Source organism: Callithrix jacchus, chromosome X (assembly GCF_049354715.1).
Source record: "Callithrix jacchus isolate 240 chromosome X, calJac240_pri, whole genome shotgun sequence".
Taxonomy (NCBI): domain Eukaryota; kingdom Metazoa; phylum Chordata; class Mammalia; order Primates; family Cebidae; genus Callithrix; species Callithrix jacchus.
Window position 1 is genome coordinate 142,293,067 of NC_133524.1, and position 23,694 is coordinate 142,316,760.

Below are 23,694 nucleotides of genomic sequence, written 5' to 3' on the forward strand. Positions count from 1 at the left end.
ATATCAGATCTTTTGCATTTTCCTGAAATCTAACAATACTAAATCAATACTAAATATTTCATCTCTTCTATGCTTTCTTCCAATGTTTCAGCATGCTGTTCCCGTGACAATATGCACATTTAAAGAGGGTTAAAAGGTCCTAGCATGTAATCCCAGAGGATTATAAATTAACTTTTTTATAGGAGACATATTTAATTTGTTCCTGCCCATTTTGTATTTAACAGCTCTGTCCTTCTAAACTCTCAAAAAATATATATGCTAAGGAGGCAGAGAAATTTGATGAAAAGGAAGGCTTTAGCAGTTGTGACCCCACCACTCAAGTACACCAATTTAACAACCATATACATAAAAATGCACCCTTATAATAACCAAAAATCAAGTGAGCACACAGAGTACTGGTTTTAATTTCATATCATTGAAAGAGGTATGGAAACGCTGGACAAAAACTGTCTTGATTCATCCATGGCACCCCTTCCCCCGCCCATGGCAGCTGCAGCAATGTGGCAAGAGTGTTTAAGTGAACTGCGAGTGGGAGAACACAGCAATTGTGAGGCATTGAACTCAGTAATGTTCTGTTACAGCAGAAGTAAAAACTGGACCAAATTCAACTAATGCCTGCCCATGAAGGGAGAATTCAAACCAGCCCTAGCAAGAGGGGAATTACTCAATCCAGGAGGTTGGAATGTAAGTTCCTGTAAACCTTACCAACATGGCTAAGGAACTCTGGGGCTATAAATAAACGTGAAAGGTGGTCTAGGAAACAACGACTGCAACATCTAGAATAGCCCTAGTGTGGAACTTGGTCCAGGGTCAATTAACTGGGAGGCAGTAGACCTACTGAGACACCAGTCAGGGCAATCAAGGAAGTGCTGGCATCACCACTCTCCTCACCTCAGTCTGCAAAATTCAAAGCCCCCAAAGAGTTCCTTCCACCAGGGGTTAAGAGAGGTAAGAGTGGGAAGGACTTTGTCTTTCATGTTGGATGCCAGCTCAGCCACAGCAGGATAGGGCAATCATCAGAGTCCTGAGGGCTGTCTTTGCTACCTGCTGATTGTAGAGCCCCAGGGCACTGAGCAAACATAGGTGGGAGAAAGGAAGTGGTTACAGTAGGCCATGGGTGAGACCCAATGATGCCCTGGCTTCAGGTCTGACCCAGTGCAGTCCCAGTGGTGGTGGCTACAGGGGCACTTATACCACTCCACGCTCAGCTTCTGGTGGCTCAGAACAGAAAGGAAGAGACTCTGTATATTTGGTAGAAACTAAGAGAAGAAAACAAGAGTTTTGGCCTGATAATCTAAAAAATTCTCCTAGATCTTGTCCAAGACCTTCAAGGCAGTACTTCCATAGGTCTTCAAGAACCACAGAGTAACTGGGTTTGGGGTGTCCCCTAAAGCAGACACAGCTTAGATCAGAACACGCAAGTTCTTTTGAATATCTGAAAAGCCTTCTCAAGAAGGACATCTATGAACAAACCCAGACAGTGAAGACTACAATAAATATATAACTCTACAATGCCCAAACACAGATGAACATCTAAAGGTATCAGAATCATCCAGGAAAACATAAACTCAACCAATTAACTAAACAAGGCACCAATGACCAATTCTAAAGAAACAAAGATATGTGATCTTTCAGACAGAGAATACAAAATAGTTCTGTTGTAAAAACGCAAAGAAACTCAAGATAACAAAGAGAAGGAATTCAGAATTCTATCACAGAAATTTAACAAAGAGATTGAAATAATTTAAAAGAAGCAAGCAGAAAATTTGGAGTTGAAAAATGTGATTGGCATATTAAAGAGTACATTACCTTTTTTAAATAGCAGAATTGTTCAAGGAGAAACAAGAATTAGTGAGCTTAAAGATAGGCACAGTAAGAGGATAAAACACACAAAAAAAATTTTTAATGAAGCACATCTACAGGATCTAGAACATGATTTCAAAGGGGAAAATCAGAGTTTATGGCCTTAAAGAGGTAGTAAAGATTTAGAAGTAGAAATATTATTCCAAGTTACAATAAGAGAGAATGTTCCAAAGTCGGAGAAAGATGTCAGTATCCAAGTACAAGGTTATAGAGCACCAAGCAGATTTAACCAAAGACAATCGCCGCAGGCATTTGATAACCAAATCCCCAAAGATCAAGGTTAGAGAAAGAATCCTAAAAGCAGCAAGAGAAAAGAAACAAATAAAATGCAGTGGAGCTCCAATACTTCTGGCAGCAGACTTCTCAGTGGAAATCTTACAAGCTGGAAGAGAATGACATGCTATATTTAAAGCGCTGAAGGAAAATACTTTTACCCTAGAATAATATATCTGATGAAAATAATTTTCAAACATGAAGAAGAAATAAAGACTTTCTCAGACAAATAAAAGCTGAGGGATTTTAGCCACACCAGACATATCCTAAGAAACACTTAATGGATCATTTAATTAAAAAAAAAATAAAAGGATGTTAATGAACAATACCAAATCATCTGAAGGCACAAAACCCTCTGGTAATAGTAACTAAATAGAAAATGACAGAAAATTATAACACTGTAACTGTAGTGTGTAAGCTATTCTTATCCTAAGTAGAAAGACTAAATTATGAAACAATCAAAAATAATAATGACAACAACCTCTGAAGATATAGGCAGCACAATAAGATGTAAATAGTAAGTACAAAAAGTAAAAAGTGGGTGACAAAGTTAAGGCGTAGTTTTTATTAGTTTTCTTTTTTCATGCTGGTTTGTTTTTCCGTGCAAACAGTATTAAATTGTTATCAGCTTAAGGCAATAGATTACAAGACTTTATATCCAAGCCTCATGGTAACCTCAAACCAAAAAACTTAAAATACACACACCAAAAATGAAAAGCAAGAACTTGAATTATATCGCCAGAGAAAATCACCTTCACAAAAAAAAAGCTGGCAAGGAAAAAAGGAAGAGAAGACCAAAAAAAAGCCAGAAAACAAATAACAAAAGGGAAAGACTAAGATCTTATCAATCCCAAATCATTTTATGAGACCAACATCATCCTGATACCAAAACCTGGCAGAGACCCAACAAGAAAAGAAAACTTCAGGCCAATATCCATGATGAACATAGATGCAAAAGTCTTAAATAAGATATTGGCAAGCTGATTGCAACAGCAAATCAAAAAACTTATCCATCATGATCAAGTAGGATTTATCCCGGGGATGCAAGGCTGGTTAAACATACGCAAGTCTATCAACGTAATTCCCCACATAAACAGAACCAAAAACAAAAACCACATGATTATCTCAATTGACGCAGAGAAGGCATTTGACAAAATTCAACAGCCCTTTATGCTAAAAACCCTCAAGAAACTCGGTATTGATGGAACATATCTTAAAGTGATAAAACCTATTTATGACAAACCAACAGTCAATATCATACTGAATGGGCAAAAATTGAAAGCATTCCCTTTGAAATCCGGCACTAGACAAGGATGCCCTCATTCACCACTCTATTCAATATAGTACTGGAAGTTCTAGCCAGAGCAATCAGGCAAGAAAAAGAAATAAAGGGTATTCAAATAGGAAAGGTGGAAGCCAAATTGTCTCTATTTGCAGACGACATGATAGTATACCTAGAAGACCCCATCGCCTCAGCCCAAAAACTCCTGAAACTGATAAGCAACTTCAGCAAAGTCTCAGGATATAAAATCAATGTGCAAAAATCACAAGCATTCCTCTACACCAATAACAGACTTAAAGAAAGCCAAATCAAGAACGAACTGCCATTCACAATTGCTACAAAAAGAATAAAATACCTAGGAATACAACTCACAAGGAATGTAAGGGACCTCTTCAAGGAAAACTATAAAACACTGCTCAACGAAATCAGAGAGGACACAAACAGATGGAGAAACATTCCATGTTCATGGTTAGGAAGAATTAATATCGTAAAAATGGCAATACTGCCCAAAGTAGTTTACAGAATCAACGCTATCCCCATCAAGCTACCATTGACTTTCTTCACAGAACTGGAAAAAGCACCATGAACTTCATATGGAACCAAAAGAGAGCCTGCAAAGCCAAGTCAATTCTAAGCAAAAAGAACACAGTGGGGGGCATCACACTACTGGACTTCAAACTATACTACAAGGCTACAGTAATCAAAACAGCATGGTACTGGTACCAAAACAGAGATATAGACCAATGGAACAGAACAGAGGCATCGGAGGCAGCATAACATATCTACAACCGTACAATCTTTGATAAACCTGACAAAAACAAGCAATGGGGAAAGGATTCCCTGTTTAATAAATGGTGTTGGGAAAACTGGCTAGCCACGTGCAGAAAGCAGAAACTGGACCCCTTCCTGACACCTTACACTAAAATTAACTCCAGCTGGATTAAAGACTTAAACATAAGACCTGGCACCATAAAAACCCTAGAAGAAAATCTAGGCAAAACCATCCAGGACATAGGAGTAGGCAAGGACTTCATGAACTTCAGAATTTCATATCCTGCCAATTTAAGCTTTACATTTGAAGGAAAAATAAAATCTTTTAGGAACAAGCAAGTACTCAGGCCTGCTTTACAAGAACTTCTAAAAGAAGCATTATACACAGAAAGGAACAACCAATATGACCCTTTCTAAAAATACACCAAAAAGTAAAGAGCATTAACATAAAGAAGAATTTTTATCAACGAATGGACAAAATAGCCAGTTAATATCAAACGGCAGCAACCCTAAATTTAAATCGACCAAATCTCCCAATCAAAAGATACAGACAAAATCTAACGGTATATCCAAAGATATACATAGACTCAAAATAAAGGGTTGGAAAAAAAAAAACGTACCAACCAAATGGAGAGCAAAAATAAATAAATAAAAAGCAGGAGTTGCAATTCTCACACTTAATAAAATAGATTTCAAAGCTACAAGGATGCAAGGGTAAAAGGATTAATGCAACAATAAGAGATCTTAACACCCAGATACATAAGACACATAATGAGATTTAGATTCAACGAGACAACAAATTGATAACGATATCCAGGACTTGAACTCAGAGCCAGAACAAATAAACACAATAGAGGCCTCCATTTTAAACACATAAAATATGCATTAACCACTTTAAACACTCAAAATATTGATCGGCCATTATTGAAACCCATTTTAGGAATGAAGTAATATTCCTTTTTCCCTCTTTTTCTTTTTTTCCCCTTCTTTTTCTCTTTTTCCCTCAAAAAAAAAAAAAAAAAGGACACATGCACACGAATGTTCATTACAGCACTGTTTACAATAGCAAAGACCTGGAACCAACCCAAATGTCCATCGATGATAGACTGGATTGGGAAAATGTGGCACATATACACCATGAAATATTATGCAGCAATCAGAAATGATTAGTTCGTGTCATTTGTAGGGACATGGATGAATCTGGAGAACATCATTCTCAGCAAACTGACACAAGAACAGAAAATGAAATACTGCATATTCTCACTCACAGGAGGGTGATGAAAAATGAGAACACATGGACACAGGGAGGGGAGTACTAAACACTGGGGTCTATTGGGGGGAAAACAGGAGGGCCAGTGCGGGGGGAGCTGGGGAGGGTTAGCCTGGGGAAAAATGACAAATGTGGGTGAAGGGGAGAAAGGAAGCAAAACACACTACCATGTGTGTACCTACGCAACTGTCTTGCACGTTCTGCACATGTACCCCCAAACCTAAAATGCAATAAAAAATTTAAAAAAAACATTGAATATAAATTTACTAAACTCTCCAATCAAAAACATGAACTAAAATTTCCAATAAAAAAATAAATTGGCTGAATGCATAAAAAAAGTAAGACCCATTCACCTGTGGCCTAAGAAAAATACAGTGCACTTATAAAGGCACACATATACTAAAAACAAAGGGGTAGCAAAAGATATTCCATGCAAATAGAAACCAAAAAAGAAAGAAAAGGAGTAGCTATATTTATGTCAGAGAAAATAGACTTCAAGACAAAAACTATAAGAGACAAAGAAAGACACTATATAATAATAGAGGAGTCAATTCAGCAAGTTAATATCACAACTTTAATTATATATGCACTGAATAAGGAAGTCCCCAGGTAGATAAAGCAAGTGTTATTGGAGCTAAAGTAAGAGGTAGACTCCAGTACAGTCAGAGCTGCATATTTCAACACCATACTTTCTTCATTGGACATATCTTCCAGGCAGAAAATAAACAAAGAAACATTAGACTTAATCTGCACTATAGACCAAATGGATATAACAGATATTTACAAAACATGTCATCCAATGGCTGCAGAATACACATTCTTTTCCTTAGCCCATTGGTCATTCTCAAGGAAAGACCATATGTTAGGTCACAAAACACATCTTAAACAATTGAAATTATATCAAGCATCTCCTTTTATCACAATGGAATAAAACTACAAATCAATAATAAGATATATTTTTGGAAACTACACAAACATATGGAAATTAAACAATATGCTCCCGAGTTATCAGTGAGTCAATAAAAAATTTAGGAAGCAGATTGAAAATTCCTTGAAACAAATGATATTGAACATACAACACACTAAATCCTATAGGATGCAGTAAAAGCATTCTTACTCTATGTATCATTGTTTGCAGATAATATAGTCTTTTATTTGGAAATATCTAAAGACTCCACAAAATAACTATTAGAATTATTAAACAAATTCAATAAAGTTGATACAAGATCAATATACAAACATCAGGATCATTGCTATATGCCAACAGTGAACAATGTGAAAAAGAGATTAAAAAGTAATCCCATGTTTACACTAACAGAGAAGTTTATAACTATCAGAACCTATATCAGAAAAGAAAAAAAAATTCAAATAAAGAATCTAAGGATGCACCTTAAAGAACTAGAAAAGCGGCCAGGCGCGGTGGCTCAAGCCTGTAATCCCAGCACTTTGGGAGGCCAAGGCGGGTGGATCACGAGGTCAAAAGATCGAGACCATCTTGGTCAACCTGGTGAAACCCCGTCTCTACTAAAAATACAAAAAAAATTAGCTGGGCATGGTGGCGCGTGCCTGTAATCCCAGCTACTCAGGGGGCTGAGGCAGGAGAATTGCCTGAACCCAGGAGGCGGAGGTTTCGGTGAGCTGAGATCGCGCCATTGCACTCCAGCCTGTGTAACAAGCGAAACTCCGTCTCAAAAAAAAAAAAAAAAAAAAAAAAAGAACTAGAAAAGCAATAGTGAACCCACTTCAAATGTAGTAGAAGAAAAGAAATAATAAAGATCAGAGCAAAAATAAATGAAATTAAAATTAAAATACACAAAATATCGAAACAAAAAGTTGGTGTTTTGAAAAGTTAAGCAATATTTACAAACCTATAGCCAGACTAAGAAAAAATCCTACTCAAATTATTCCAAAAAAATAGAGGAGGAGACAATACTTTCAAATGCATTTTGTAAGGCCAATATTACACTGATACCAAACCCAGACAAAACACGTCAAAAAAAGTAAACTGCAGAAGAATATCTCTGATATATTTTGATGCAAAAATCCTCAACAAAATACTAGCAAGCATAACTCAACAATACGTTAAAAAATATCCTTAATGATGACCAACTGAGATTTATCTTAGTGATACCAGGATGGTTCACCATATGTAAATCAATCAACATGATACATCGTATCAGCAGAATGAAGGACAAAAAACATATAACTATGTAAATTGAAGTTGAAAAATTACTTGATAGAATTTAACATCCATTCATGATAAAAATCCTCAAAAGACTGGAAATAGAAGACACACACCTCAACATAATAAAAGTAATCGATGATACATGACACATCCACAGCTAGCATTAAATCGAATGGGGAAAAGATGAAAGCCTTTCTTCTAAAATCTGGGGCACAAAAAGGATGTCCATTTTCACCACTGTTGTTTAACATAGAATTCAAAGTCCCAGCTAGAGCCATCAGACAAGAGAAAGGAACAAAGGACATCCAAACTGGAAAGGAAAAAGTCAAATTATTTTTGTTTGCAGATGATATAATCTTATATTTAGAAAACTCTAAAGACTCCACAAAATAACTATTAGAATTATTTTAAAAATTCAGTAAAAGTGCAGGTATAATATCAATATATGAGCGACAGTAGCATTGCTATATGCTGACAGTGAACAATGTGAAAAAGAAATTCAAAAGTAATCCCATATACAGTAGCCACGAATAAATTAAATACATAGGAATAAACCAAAGAAATGAATGACTGATTGCTATGGTGAAATCTGTAAAACACTGATGAAGGAAATTGAATAGGACATCAAAAAATGAACAAATATTTTATCTTCATGGTTCAAAAAAATAAATATTGTTAAAATGACCATATTACCAATTGCAGTCTACAGATTCAGTGCAATCCCTATCATAATACCAATGACAGTCTTCACAGAAATAGAAAGAAAACAATCCTAAAATTTATATGGAACTACAAAAGACAAGGAATAGCCAAAGCTATCCTAAGCAAAATAAAAAAATACTGAAGGAATCACACTACCTGACTTGAAATTATACTGCAGACAGAGCTATAGTAACCTACACAGCATGGTACCGGCATAGAAACAGACGCATAGACCAATGGAACAGAATAAAGAACAGAGAACCTGGAAACAAATCCACACTCTTACACTGATCTCATTTTCGACAAAGGTGCCAGAGCACACAATGGAGAAAAGACAATCTCTTCAATAAACGGTGCCGGAAAATCTGAATATCCATATACAGAAGAAAACTACACCTTTTTCTTTTGGCATATAAAAAATCAAATAAAACTGGAATAAACACTTAAATCTAAGACCTCAAACTATGAAACTTCTACAAGAAAACATTGAAAAACATCTCCAGATCATTAGTCTAAGCAAACATTTCTTGAGTAATAACCTCACAAGCACAGGTAACCAAAGTGAAAGTGGACAAATGGGATTGCATGAAGTTAGAAAGTTTCTGCACAGCAAAGGGTAATATAGCTACTTCTGGCTCCTCAAGCAGTAGGCTGGCGGTAAGGCAGGGACGTTGTTTTCCCATTTCTCACTGAACAGATTGTGAATGTTTCTATATGGATTTTCTATGGTGAATGTTACTCGGATTCTTGGTTTTAAAATAAAAATTCTAAATGTAAATATATATATATATATCTACTAGTCAATGGCTACTCATTTACCTATTAATCGTCAAATATTTTCCTTACAATCTCTTATTTAGCACTCATAATAATGCAGAATAGCTATTTTGATCCAATTTTATAGATAAGGAGTTTGGAAATATTAATTAACTCCTTCAAAGTCGTAAAGCCAGTGAAGGCTGGGCACAGTGGCTCATGCCTATAACCCCAGTACTTTAACAGGCTGAGGTGGGGAGGATCACCTGAGGTCAGGAATTTGAGACCAGCCTGCCCAAAGGTGGCCAAACCCTGTTTCTGCCAAAAATGTGATATTATCTTAGCATGGTGGTAGGTGCCTGTAATCCCAGCTATTCAGGAGGGAGGCTGAGGCAGGAGAATCTCTTGAACTCAGGAGGCAGAGGTTGCCATAAGCCGAGATTGCACCACTGCACTTCAGCCTGGGCGACAAGAGCAAAACTCTGTCTCAATAAAAAAGAAAGTTAGTGAAGTACTGAGCCAGATTTCAAACTTAGTTCTACGTGATTGCAAAATTTACAGTCTTTCCACTGTGCCACTTCACCTTAATGGTTACGAGACACTTATATAGTTTCATTAGGTACAACTTATTGCTTACATATTATTCTATGGAGCCAAGTTATTATAGGTCTTATTTTGCAAGGGTGAAGGGGAGAAAGGAAGCAAAACACACTGCCATGTGTGTACCTATGCAAATGTCTTGCACGTTCTGCACATGTACCCCAAAACCTAAAATGCAATAAAAAATTTAAAAAAAAAGAAAATGAAAGTTCAGTGAATGCATATGGTTTTCCAAAAGTTGTATAGCTTGTACATGGTAGCACTAGGGTCTGAGCACAGGGCTTTAGATGCCTGGGCCAGGTCCTTTCCTACCACCAATTACTTCCTCTTGAGTAATGAGATTGTTAACATATTGTTGAGCCAGGGCACACTGCACAGATAATACCTAATTAAAGAATTTGCAACATATGCTGCAATTGTTAGGGAGTCAAAAGCTTTTGAGTATTGGAAGGGTGTCCTTATAAGTTTGCTTTAAGAAGATGAACTGCATAGCACTGGCCATAGACATGGAAGAGTTGGACAGACACTAGAGTCCAGGAGAGCAACAGTAGTTTATTCATTTATTTGCACTGTAGCAGGGATGTTTATCCATTTTGTTCACTGATGTATTATCAATGCTTAGCCCAGTACCTTATACACAATAAACAATGCATATTCATTAAGTGAATTTAGACTTTTTTCATTGAAGGACTAGAGTTTATGTACTCCAATCCATTCACTTTATCAGTGAGGTAAATGAGACCCAAAGAAGCTGAGGTTTCACAGCATCCCTGCCACTGATAGCCAGGCAGGCAAAGTCTGCTAGAGATTTTGACCCAGCAACCCTGCTTCAGTGTGAACTCAACTAGAGGGCTTTCCCAGGAAACACCCAGACAACAGGAAGGGCACTCCCACTCACTCCCATTGCTGGTAACCTGGTGAACCATGCCTGCTAGAGCTTCTGGCCCAGCAGTCCTTTTTCTGCCTGAATTTGTCTGGGGCACAGCCTCCTGTTGCTCTGGAAACATGCAGATGGCAGAATGGACAACTCCACCCATCACCATCTTTTGTAGCCAGATAGGCCACTAGAGCTTTTAACCCAGCAATCCCACTTCTGCCTGAAACTCTGTGGCATATTTTCCCAGGAAGCACATGGAATGCAGATTAAGGCTGATCAGGCAAGGATACAGCCAAAAGGCTAGCAGAGGAAATAACCAAAATTAGAGCTGAATTGATGGAAATTGACACATGGAAAAAACATGCAAAAGATCAAGGAATCTAAGGGTTGGTTCTTTGAAAACAAGTAATAAGATAGAAAGACTGCTAGCTAGATTAATAAAGAAAAAAGAGGGGGAGTGGCCAAGATCACTGACAAGAAGCAGCTAGCATCTTCAACTGAAACATCTAGGCACTTGCATTAGAACTAATGAAAGAAACAACTTGACCCATAGAGAATAAAGAAAACAAAAAACAGGACAATGACCCATTGAGGAGCAACATGGAGGCAGAAGAACTGCCCCCACCCAGGTAAGTGGTGAATGAATGTGTGACTCAATGAAACCATGCTTTTCCCGTGGATCTTAACAACCTTCAGGTCAGGAGATCTCCTTGTGGACCTATTCCAACAGGGCCTTCAGTCTGACAGATGGCGCTACGTGGATTCTTGGCAGAGCTTCAGCTCAAGCATGCATGGAGACCTTGGAGCCTTAGGTACTTGGGCATTCTGGCAAAAGTAGTTGGAAAAATGGGAGGTTAGATCCCTGTACATACCTCTGCATAGAAGCATGAATCCTGGAGGCTAAGCAGAAACATACTGCAGGCTCCACTTCCATAGCACCTCAAAAGGTGAGATCTACTAGCTTGGAATTCCAGCCAGCCACCAGTAGTGGCATTGCCCCTCTATAAGAAGAAGATCCCAGGTGGAGGGGAGCTGCCATCTTTGCTGTTTGGGAGACTTAGCTGTTTCAGCCTTCGGGCATTGAAGAGTTTGAGCTGACTAGGGTAAAAGGGATTCTCCAGCACAGCACAGCTCTACCATACATGGACAGAATGCTTCTTTAAGTGGGTCCCCATCCCATTCCTCTTCACTGTGTTGAACTTCACAATTGGGGCCAACAGAAATTTATAACCTCCCTGGGACCAAGCTCCCAGAGGAAGAGGCAGGGCACCATCTTTGCTGTTTGGGCAGTTTAGCCCTTCCGACCTTCATGAATCTGAGTGTGTGAGGCAATTATGGACTGAAGTGGGCCCCAGTACAATATAGCTGTTCTACCAAAACACAGCCAGAGTGCTTTTTTAAAGTGGGACATCGAACTCATTCCTCCTCACTGGGCACGACCACCCAATTAGGTCTCCAGCCACCTCCTACTCGTACCTTAGGGCCAGGAACAGGCCCATGCCTTCCTGGAACAAAAGTCCCTGAGGAATGGACAGGCTGCCCTCTTTGATGTTACACAGCCTCAACTGGTGATACCTCCAGGTACTGAAAAATCTGAGGCAAGAGATCATAATGAGTTCCAAGTGTATGATAGCAGCCCTACAGAAAAGCAGCCAGACAGTTATGTGGATTTATTCCCATATCTCTTCAATGGTCAGGTCCTCCAGGCCGGCCCCCAGCCAACCCATACCGGAGCTATCAAGTCAGTAGCAACTTGGCAACTCCCCAGACAGAACCTCCAGGGGCAACTAAAAGCCCCTCTGCCACTGCCTTCACAGTGGAGCTGCCCTTGCTACCCTTAGAAAAATGAATGGGCAAACACCCTAAGTGCCTTATCCATCCTTCCAACAAGCTGCAGTTGACCCAAGGAGAAGAGTCCAGTCAGACTCCCTCAGATCCCACACACGTCCCACTGCACAGCTCCATAAAGGGAACACTTGACTTGGGACCACAGCACAGACACTCCATCCTGGGCTGATTGCACTAGGTGACTGCTGACCTGTGTCACTCAGGGGTAGAGCTCTCAGGAAAGAAGTAAACAACCTTCAACCACAAGCACTACTAAGGTGGCTTCCTTTGCTCCCTCCAAGTTGGGGAAGGAAGATAAACACCAAGATTTTCCCAAAGCTGCTGTGGGCAGCTCAGGAATGTCAAGTAATAATCTACTGCCAGCACTCAAAGGGGAGAACAATCCACACATTCAAAGCATTGAGAGGGAACCCAGCTGCAACAGTGAGGAAACATAGGTGAGCCACACAACTGAGCAAAAGTCTACCAACTGACAAACAAGCCTAAGTGCCACCTGCTGGATCACACCTCAAAGGTTCAACACCAAAAATACCTATACCTAAGTAACATATCCACCTCTGAATCCAGAAACAAGAAGTCAGCTTCAAATACTCTGCATAAAGCTTCAGCCTGCTGAAAACAAGCAGAAAAGAAGCCTATTGACTGCACTAAATCTACACTACAGTTAAAGGTACATTCACACACAGAAATGAAAATGAATCAATACAAGAACCCCAGTATCTCTAATGGCCAGAATGTGTATGCCCTCCAAATGATCACACCTGTTCTCCAATAAGAGTTCTTAACCAGGCTGAACTGGCTGGAATGACACAAATAGAATTAAGAATATGGATTGACACATGGATTATTGAGATTCAGTATGATGGAAAAACCCAATCCAAGGAAAAGAGGAATGATATAGGAGCTGAAGGGTAAAATAGCCAGTATAAAAAGAACTGGTCTGATAGAGCTGGGTAACACAATACAAGAAATTCACAATGCAATCACAAGTATGAACAGCAGAATAAACCATGCTGATGAAAGAACTTAAAGACTGGTTCTCTGAAATAAGATAGTAAAAAAACTAAAGAAAAAAAATTAAGAGCAATGAACAAAAGTCCCCCAAAATATGGGATTATGTAAAAGTGCCAAATCTATTAATCATTGGCATCCCTGGAAGGTATGGGGAGAAAGCAAACAATTTAGGAAACATATTTCAGGGTAATCATCTATGAAAACTTCCCCAACATTGCTAGAGAGGCCAACAGTCAAATTCAGGAAATACAGAAAACTTCATCTAGATTATACACAAGAAGATACTTCTTAAGACACTAAATCATCAGATATTTCAAGGTTCCAATTAAAGAAAAAAATACTAAAGGCAGCTAACAAGAAAGGGCAGGTCACCTAAAAAAGAAACCCCATCAGGCTAACAACAGATCTCTCAGCTGAAGTCTGGCAAGCCAGAAAGAGTGGTGGCTCGTATTCAACATTATTCAAGAAAAAAAATCTTCAACCAATAATTTCATATTCAGCCAAACTAAGCTTTCTAGGTATAGGATAAATAAGTTTCTTTTCACACAAGCAGAGATGTTAAGAGAGTTCATTACCACCAGACCTGCGTTACAGGAGATTTCATAAAGAGTGCTAAATATCGAAAGGAAAATCCAATACCAGCTAATACAAAAACACACTTAAACATACAGACTAGTGTCACTATAGAGCAACCACACAAACAAGTTAACAATAGCCAGCTAACAACAAAATTACAGATTCTGACTTATATTAATACTAATCTTGAATATAAATGGTTTAAATATCCCACTGAAAAGACACAGAGTGGTAATCTGGATAAAAAAAGCAAGACTTAATGGTATGCTGTCTTCAAGAAAACCATATCACATGTAATGACACTCATAGGCTCAAAAAAAAAAAAAAAAAAGGATGAAGGAAAATCTACCAAGCAAATGAAAAACACAAAAAAGCAGGGGTTGCAATCCTAACTGCATACAAAACAAATTTCAAATCAACAAAGATCAAAAAAGGCATCACATAATGGTAAAGGGTTCAATTCGATAAGAAGAACTATATTAAATATATATGCACCCAACACAGGATCGCCCATATTCATAAAGCAAGTTCTTGAAGAACTACAAAGAGACATGAATGTCTACACAGTAATAATGGGAGACTTCAGCACTCCACTGACAGTATTAGACAGATCATTGAGGCAGAAAATTAACAAAGGTATTTAGGACCTAAACTCAACATTGGACAAAATAGATCTGATAGACGTTTATAGAACTCTTCACCCAAAAACCAACAGCACATGAATTCTTTTCATTGCCATGTGGCATATACTCTAAAACAGACCACATAATTAAACATAAAGCAATCCTAAAAAATATAGAAGAACCTAAATCATACTAAACTAACTCTCACACCATAGCACAATGAAAATAAAAGTGAAGAATACGAAAATAGCTGAAAACCATGCAATTACGTTGAAATTAGACAAGATGATCCTGAGTAACTTTTGGGTTAATAATAAAATTAAGGCAGTAATCGATAAGTTCTTTGAAAACAATAAAAACAAAAATACAACATGCCAGGATCTATGGGACAGAGCTTAAGCAGTGTTAAGAGGGAAAGTCATAGCACTAAATGCCAACATCAAAAAACTCAAATTAACAACCTAACATCACAACTAAAAGAATTAGAGCAGCCAGAACAAATCAAACCAAAAAACTAGCAGAAGACAAGAAATAACCAAAATCAGAGCTGAACTGAAGGGAACTGAGACATGAAAAACCTTTTGAAAGATCAAAGAATCCAGGAGTTGGTTTTTGAAAAAAATTGATAAAATAGATAGGTTACGTATTAGTCTGTGCTCACATAACTATTAAGAAATACCTGAAACTGGTTACTTTGTAAAGGAAAGAGGTTTAATTGAAACAGTTTCAAATTTCTGGGGAGGCCTCAGAAAACTTACAATCATGGCAAAAGACAAAGGAGAAGCAGGCACCTTCTTCATGGGGTGGTAGGACAGAGTGAGTGCAAGCAGGAGAAATGTCAGATGCTAATGAAACTATCAGATCTCATGACAACTCACTCACTGTCATGAGAACAGCCTGGAGAAATGACACCTATGATCCAACTCCCTTCACCTATTCCTGCCTTTGATGTGGGGATTATGGGGATTACAATTGTAGGTGATATTTGGGTGGGAACACAGAGCCAAACCATATTATACTGTCCCTGGGCCTTCTCAAATCTCACGTCCTCACATTTCAAAAAGCAACTTTTCAACATTTTGCCCAAATTTTAATTGGACAACTCCATGCACTGTGGCTTGCAATGTATAGCCTTCCTATCTACTGCTTTCATCGGTTGGCATTGAGTGTCTGTGGCTTTTCCAGGTGCACAGTGCAAGCTGTCAGTGGATCTATAATTCTGGGGTATGGAGAATGGTGGCTTTCTTCTCACAGCTCCTCTAGGCAGTTCCACAGTGGGGACTTTCTGTGGGGGCTCCTACGTGACATTTCCCTTCCACACTGCCCTAGCAGAGGTTCTCCAGAAAGGTTCCACACTTGCACCACACTTCTGCCTGGACATTCAGGCATTTTCATACAACTTCTGAAATACAGGTGGAGGTTCCTAAACCTTAATTCTTGACTTCTGTGCACCACAGGCTCTACACCATGTGGAAGCCACCTAGTCTTGGGGCTTGCACCCTCTGAAGGAATGGTCTGAGCTGTACCTTGGCCCTGTTTAGCCATGGCAGGAGCTGAAGCAGCTGAGATACAGGGCACCATTTCCCAAGGCTGCACAGAGCAGAGAGGAGAGGCTGCCATGAAGATCTCTGACATGGCAGGGAGACATTTTCCCCATTGTCTTGGTGATTAACATTAGGCTTCTGATTACTTGTGCAAATTTATGAACTAGGCTTAAATTTCTTCTCAGAAAATGGGTTTTTCTCTTCTATTACATAGTCAGACTACAAATTTTCCAAACTTTTATGCTCTGCTTCCTCTTGAATGCTTTGCCACTCAAAAATATATTCTACCAGATGCCCTAAATTATCATACTCAAGTGCAAAGTTCTATAGATCTCTAGGGCAGGGGCAAAATTCCACTAGTCTATTTGCTATAACACAGCAAGGGTCACTTTTATTCTACTTCCCAACAGATTCCTCATCTCCATCTGAGACCACCTCAGCCTGGACTTCATTTTCCAAATAACTATCAACATTTTGGTCAAAACCATTCAACAAGTCTCTAGGAACCTGTAAACTTTTCTGTATCTTCCTGTCTCCTTCTGAGCCCTCCAGGCTATTCCAATCTCTGCCTGTTACCCAGTTCCAAAGTCACTTCTACATGTTTTTAGGGAAGGGAGAAGAAGGGAAAGGAGGGAGGGAAGAAGAGAGGGAGGGAGGAAGGAAGGCAATCTTGTGGTCTTTCAGCTATCTTTCTGTTACTGATTTGTACTTAAATTTATTGTGGTCTTAGACATGCTTTGTATGCTTTCTATTCTTTTACATTTGTGTTTTATGGCACAGAATGTGGTCCTTCTGGGTGAATGTTCCATGAGAGCTTAAGAAGAATACGTTTTCTGCTGTTTTTATATGGATATTCTATAAATATCAATTAGATCCAGCTGATTGGTGCTGCTGTTCCGATTATCTACAACCTTATTGATTTTCTCCCTGCTTTATTTATCAATTATGCAGAGGAGTGTCTCTAAACTTATCATCGGCTCAAGTAGAATAATAGCTGCTTTCACTATTTCTTCTTGTAATTTTATCACTTTTGCCTCATGTTTTTTGACACTTTGTTATTAGGTGCATACAGATTTTGAATTGGGATGTCTTCTTGGAGAATTTACTCCATTGTTGAATAACCTAATAATATTCTTTATTTCTTCATTGTTTGAAACTTACATAGTAATTCGAGTTTTCTTCTCATTATCAATTAATGTGGCATATCTTTCTCAATTCCTTTACTTTTAATTTAGCTGAGTCTTTACATTTAAATTGATTTTCATGTACATGAAATTGAAGAAGGTCTTTTTTAAAAAATATTTACTGTGACCATATTCTTCCTTAATTGCTGCTTTTATATCATTAACATTTAAAATAATTACGGACATAGTTGGTTTAAAATCTAACATTTTTGTAGCTTGCATGTTACTTACTACTTCTATTAAAGGCTTTATATTATTAATTATGGTTAGCTCACATTTCTTGTCTTATAACTTCAACAACTGTGTCATGTATAAATCTGGTTCTGATGTTTGTCTCTTTATGCTATATTTTTCTTGTGTTTTGGCATACATTGTAATTTTGTGTTAAAAATCAGATATATGTTGGATAACAAAAACTAAGATAAATAGGACTCTAATGAGAATTTAGTTTAAGCTGGCTAGGAAGTAAGCTGTGTTTAAGGGGTTTTTTTGTAGCTGGAGGTTCCAGAGCCTTCATATAACTCTAATATCCTTGTTTATGTCTCCCTTCTTCACTTTGGTACTTCCTATCTATTTCCTCTTAGAAAGTCTGCATCTTGTAGGTGTGTGTGGTGAGATTATGTATATTCTTACAATTAAATCCTACTCTTATCTTGGGCCTTTGTTTCTGGGATATGACTTTCACCAAGAGGCAAGTAGGACTCTTCTGAATATCTAAAAATTTCCTCCCTGAATGATCAACCATGTACCAGATTGACTATAGATCTGTTTGGCCATAAATGTAACACATAATAAAAAACAGCATATGAAGAATAAGTGGCAGATCTAACATTTTGAAGGGTTCAAGTTTCCTCATCTTTATTTATTTCATTGCTGGAAGTAGACATAGACAGGTTCCACCCACACACTTGGAGCTTGAAGTTGCTGTGAAGTCAGAAGCTTAGTTTTCTGTGTTTGGCACCTGCCTTTGTTTCCTAGGACTTCTGTAGCAAGTACAATGCATACATTGGGTTGCTTAGCACAACATTTACTGTCTTATAGTTACAAAAGCTAGAAATCCTAAATTAAGGTATTGTCAAAGCCACAATTCCTCTGAAACCTGTGTGGTAGAATCCTTCCTTGCCTCTTCGCTTCTAGTGGTAGTAGCCATCAATCCTTGGCATATTTTAAATTGCATAATGTCGCTCCAATCTCTTCCTCTGTTGTCTAAATCTTCACGTGGCCATCTTCCCTTTTTATACATCAGTCTTACTCTATTTAGTGCTCACCATAATGGCCTTGTCTTAATTTGATTACATCTCTAAAGATCCTCCTCCCAAATAAGGTCACATTCTCACATATGAGGGGTTAGGACTTCAACATGTGCAATTTGGAGAACACAATTGAACTCATAACAACTCCCTTTTTATTATTTTTCTGGTTCTTCCTTACTATCTGTTTAATGTGGTAAAATAATGTTGCAGTAGCCTCTAAGTGAGAAGGCTTCTGTTTCTACTCTGGAAAGACATTGTAATAGGAGATGAATTCTCAAAGCTCCAAAAGTTCCAAAAGGCATGAGCTACATAACATGGATGGCTTTGGCAGTCTCTCATCCGGACCTTACAAAAAAAGACTCACTTTGCCTAAGTCCAAAGGTAAAAGACCAATAAATAGTCTAGACGAAATAAAAGGCAACTTTTCACAATTCACATAATACCCAGCTGAGTTAACTATAATAGGGAGGAGTTCTCTAGGTCTTAGGGTCAGCTCTACATAATATAAGGGTATTTTTTCCTTCCACATTCATTCACTAGAGATAATGGTTCCAGTTAAATGAAAAACTCTGCCTTTCTGCTTAAACTTTGATAATTTTAGATCGGCAAAGGTAGACAAGTATTAGAGTTAGCTTGTAATAGCAGAACAGAGTTGAATGGCTATATATAAGAAGTAGGACAAGCTGGAAGTTACCTAGAGAAATCTAGGAGAAACATGGTGAAGAGAAAAACTGATGGAGGGGTGGGGAGGAGGAGAGGATACAGGAGATATTAAGATGTATGAGACTGAGGCACTATGTAAATTGCAGTAAAATTTCCCTGACAGTAGGAAGAAAAATAAACATTTTATATGTTGTTGTCTCTGTTGTTGGCAGAATATATGATCCCCACCCACAATTTACACATTGTAATCCCCAGTACAGGGCAAAAGAAACCTTTCAGATGTGATTGATTCAAGGATCTTGAGCATGGAGACTATCTTTAATTATCCAGTGAGCCCAATGTAATGGCAATGACTCTTATAAGAGAGAAACCAGAAGATCAAAGTAAGAAAAAGCAGATGGAACAATGAAAGCAGAAGTCTGAGTGATTCTCTTTGAATATAGGGAAAAGAGCCATGATCCTATCTCTAGAAGCTGACAAAGGCAGAAAACATACTCTTCTCTGCAGCCTCCAGAAGAAACCAGACATGCTGACACTTTGATTTTAGTGAGATTTCCTTCTGATCTCCAGGACTGTAAATAATCTGTTTTGTTTTGAACAACTAAGCTTGTGTCAATTTGCTATGCCAACAATAAAAACCTAATACAACCAGGCATGCCAGAATGTTGAATTTGACATTATTTTCTGTTGCTGAAAGGTGAACCACTGTTCTGTGCCCTCCCGTTCCAATCAGATTTGTGAACTGTGACATACCAGCACATATTTTGTGTGACTATGGTTGGCATGTATATGTGTGTGTGGCAATTGAGGAAAAGGCTCTGGTGCATTACTTTATCTGTGTTATACAAAATGGAAAAGGAAATGTCAGACAGCAACACTGAGACAGAGATAAGCCTAAATTCATAAGACCCCATCAACACTCCAGAAGTTGAGGGGAGGTCTTTGTGAATCTGGTGCCATTATAGAATCCTGTCTAGAGGTGCATTGTACAATCTCTCTCTAAAAGATGTATTTGACAGAGTTCTCGTGGAAAACAATAAAATCTAATAATGAGAGGGACAAGAATTGACGTGGTGATAATTTTCAGCTACATCTAAACTTTTATGTTTTCATAGATACTCTTTGCTGGAAACATTTTGCTGTAAGACATAAATAGATTTCATGGATTCATTGACTGACGCACACAAACGTAAACTTCTCTTGATCAAAGGCAACTAATTATCTCAAGACTTTAAAAATCCCCAAATCTATTTGCACGTTGTATAATACCTGTCTTTTAGAATTCTGTTGTTCAGAAACAAAGTCTCTCTGAAAAAAATTTGTTTTAATACAGTGCTACAAATGGACACACATTTAAGCAGGAATTTATGCACACTGGGAAAAGACTTCAGAAGTTATATGTTTAATAGAATTCTAAATTATCTAAAAGAATTAATGCTATTTTAATTACTGGAGCAGCTGACGGTGGAGATTTTAGTGCCACAGTGGAATAGAACCTAAAGAAGAAGTCAGAATCAGCCGAATTCCATATTACAGTCATGAACAAAAAACGATGTTTCAATGTATAGAAAAATGATTGGAAGTTAACTCTGGGGACTTTGCACTTATTTAGGTAAAACATAAGCTTTATCTCACTGAATATGAATGTGTATAAAGTATATTTCTTGTGTGTCTGGGACATCCAGGAGAATGTGTATAGTGACACCAGTGCTTTAGTGCTAATCTCTTTGGTGCCTAGTTTGCATCTCTCATTTACTGTTGTTTCCTCTAATGGCTAGCACATTGTAGGTTCAAAAATTTAATAATTATTTATAAAATAACTTAATAAATTATACTTAAGAAAGATCAGTGTTTTATAATTTTTATAACATTCATTTTTTCCTTGTATTTAGAATAGTTCACGATTACATATTTTGCTCTGAGTAAAGGTGCCATCGCTAAATATATAGGAATACTATTGAATTAACCTCTATATTAATTTCCTATTGCAGTTCTAACAAATGAACTGGAGTGTAGTGACTTAAAACCACACAAATGTCTTATAGTCTAGAAGGCAGAAGTACAAAATGAGTCTCACTGGACTAACATCAAGCCATTAACGAGGTGACATTCTTTCTGGAGGATCTTGAGGGAAATCCATTTTCTTGCCTTTTCCACCTTCTAGAGGCCATCTACATTCCTTAGCCTGTGGCACCTTTACCTTCAAATCCAGTAGGATATTATTCTCATATCTCTCTCTGACTCTGATCTTCTTCCTGTATGCAATTAAGACCCTTCACATTACATTAAGCCTGTCCATATCATCTAGAATACTCTCCTTATCTCAAGGTCAGTTGACTAACAATCTTGATTCTCTATACCACCTTAATTCTCCCTTGCTATGTAATATAATATATTCAAAAATTCTGGGGATTACATCATAAGCATTTTGGGGAGGAAAAATTATTCTGCATACCACAGCTTCTCAAACGTCTCAAACTGTCTTTCCTGGGAACTGAATCTCAGTACTCACCCAATCACCTTTACACACCTTTCACACCCATAGTTACAGTCATAGGGCTCCTGGAAAACGTGCTCATATAATATGACCCTCTTACCTGAACCCTACTCATTGACCACAGTTGATTGAACCAGATGAAGATGGGCTTCTGACACCATTTGTGTGAATGTTTGTTTCCTGAATAATTCAAAGCTGGGAATAAATTCCAATTTCATTTTGATTGAATGATACAGACGTGCAGAATTTCAGGGAGGAAAAAACCTATGTGAGCCGTACAAGCCCCAAGTTCCAGATCACTGCTGAGGCTCAGTTGCAATATTGACTTTTGGCTCCATGAGACATCTACAATTCTTTTAATAATCCCCCCTTTTGCCTACGCTAATTAGAGCATACTCTTATTACAACAAAAAGGATTGTATTCAATAACATTTATACAATATTGTTATTACTAAAAGGTACTTTATAAATGACTGAACATATAGATAAAAACATTATGTTGAGTAATTTGTCCAACATCATATAATGGTTCACAGCAAATGTCAAGGCAAGAAACTTGTGTTCTTGCCTTTTGGTGCAATGCTGTCTCCTCTTCATTATAATAGTACTAGATAGAAATAAACATCAGCATAAGGTCAGTGCCACATTTGAATAAAATCCACTCATGTATACTTAAATATTAAATAAACCAGTAAAAATTATTTGGAAGCAGCTCTACATTATATTTAAAATATAGCAATTTTTCATCTAGAAAAGTAATATTTGTATCAAAAATACATTTTAAAATTTATCTTCAAAAAAATTGCTCAGGAAAAATAACTGCTGGTACTTGGCTTATTACCTGGGTGGTAAAGTAATCTCTACCACAAACCCCTGTGACACAATTTTACCTACATAACAAACCTGCCTATATGCATCCGAATCTAGAACAAAAGTTTTAAAAAAAAGAGCAAGCTGTAAACTGTACATAGGATAGATCTTAACTTTGAAAATGCAGTTATTCAAAGATAAATGGATATTTACAAAAAAGAATTATTCAGTAATTAAGTTACATGTGAACATGTAATCAAAACCTATTTGTAAAGAAACTCTGTTATTTGTCTCTTCTTACAGATGTTTCATATGTGCTTCTCCTGGCACATGGCACTCATTAATTCTGTGGTCTGTCCATCACAGAATAGCACCACTACCAGTGACAGCCAGGATTCATTCCTTCATTTCCTCAAGGCTATGAAAAAAGGTGGCAAAAACACAAGGTTTTAACATATATCCACAAGTAGAAGTTGCACAGTATAGTGAATTTTGTAATGTGTTCAACTATTTTTAATAACCTTTAAAAATAACACAAACATGCATATACGTTTTTGTACATGCACACATATACATAAACATAGACAAAAACACTAGAAAAAAGTACACCAAAATTCAAACGGTTATTATCTTTGGGCAATAAGATTATAAATTACCATTGTGGTGTGTTTCCTTATTTCTATTTTTCTGTATTTTATTGCATCTACAAATAAACATGCTTTTCATTTATAATAATAAGCAGTGAATTTTATAAAGATAAAAAAACTAAAAAATTTGTTATTGTCAAACAATTGTTCATTTCTTTGAAATGGCTTTCTAATGTATCCAATATATCACTTTTCCACACTGCTAACCTGGAGCAGATGGCTCAATATCCCCTACCTCAAAGAAAAGGTAATTCGTGGAACTATGGCAGAGCCCAGCAGTTTGCTTTCCATGTCACTACCTGCACAGTGAGACACTTATTTGATTCAGAGAAATGGCAGATTATTTATAATTTTCATTGTTCCTATTGTATTCTTTAGACAAATCTCAATGAAGAATTCCTCATCTATAACCAAGAATTCTGAGTAAATTATTGAATATATAGGAGAACTAAAATA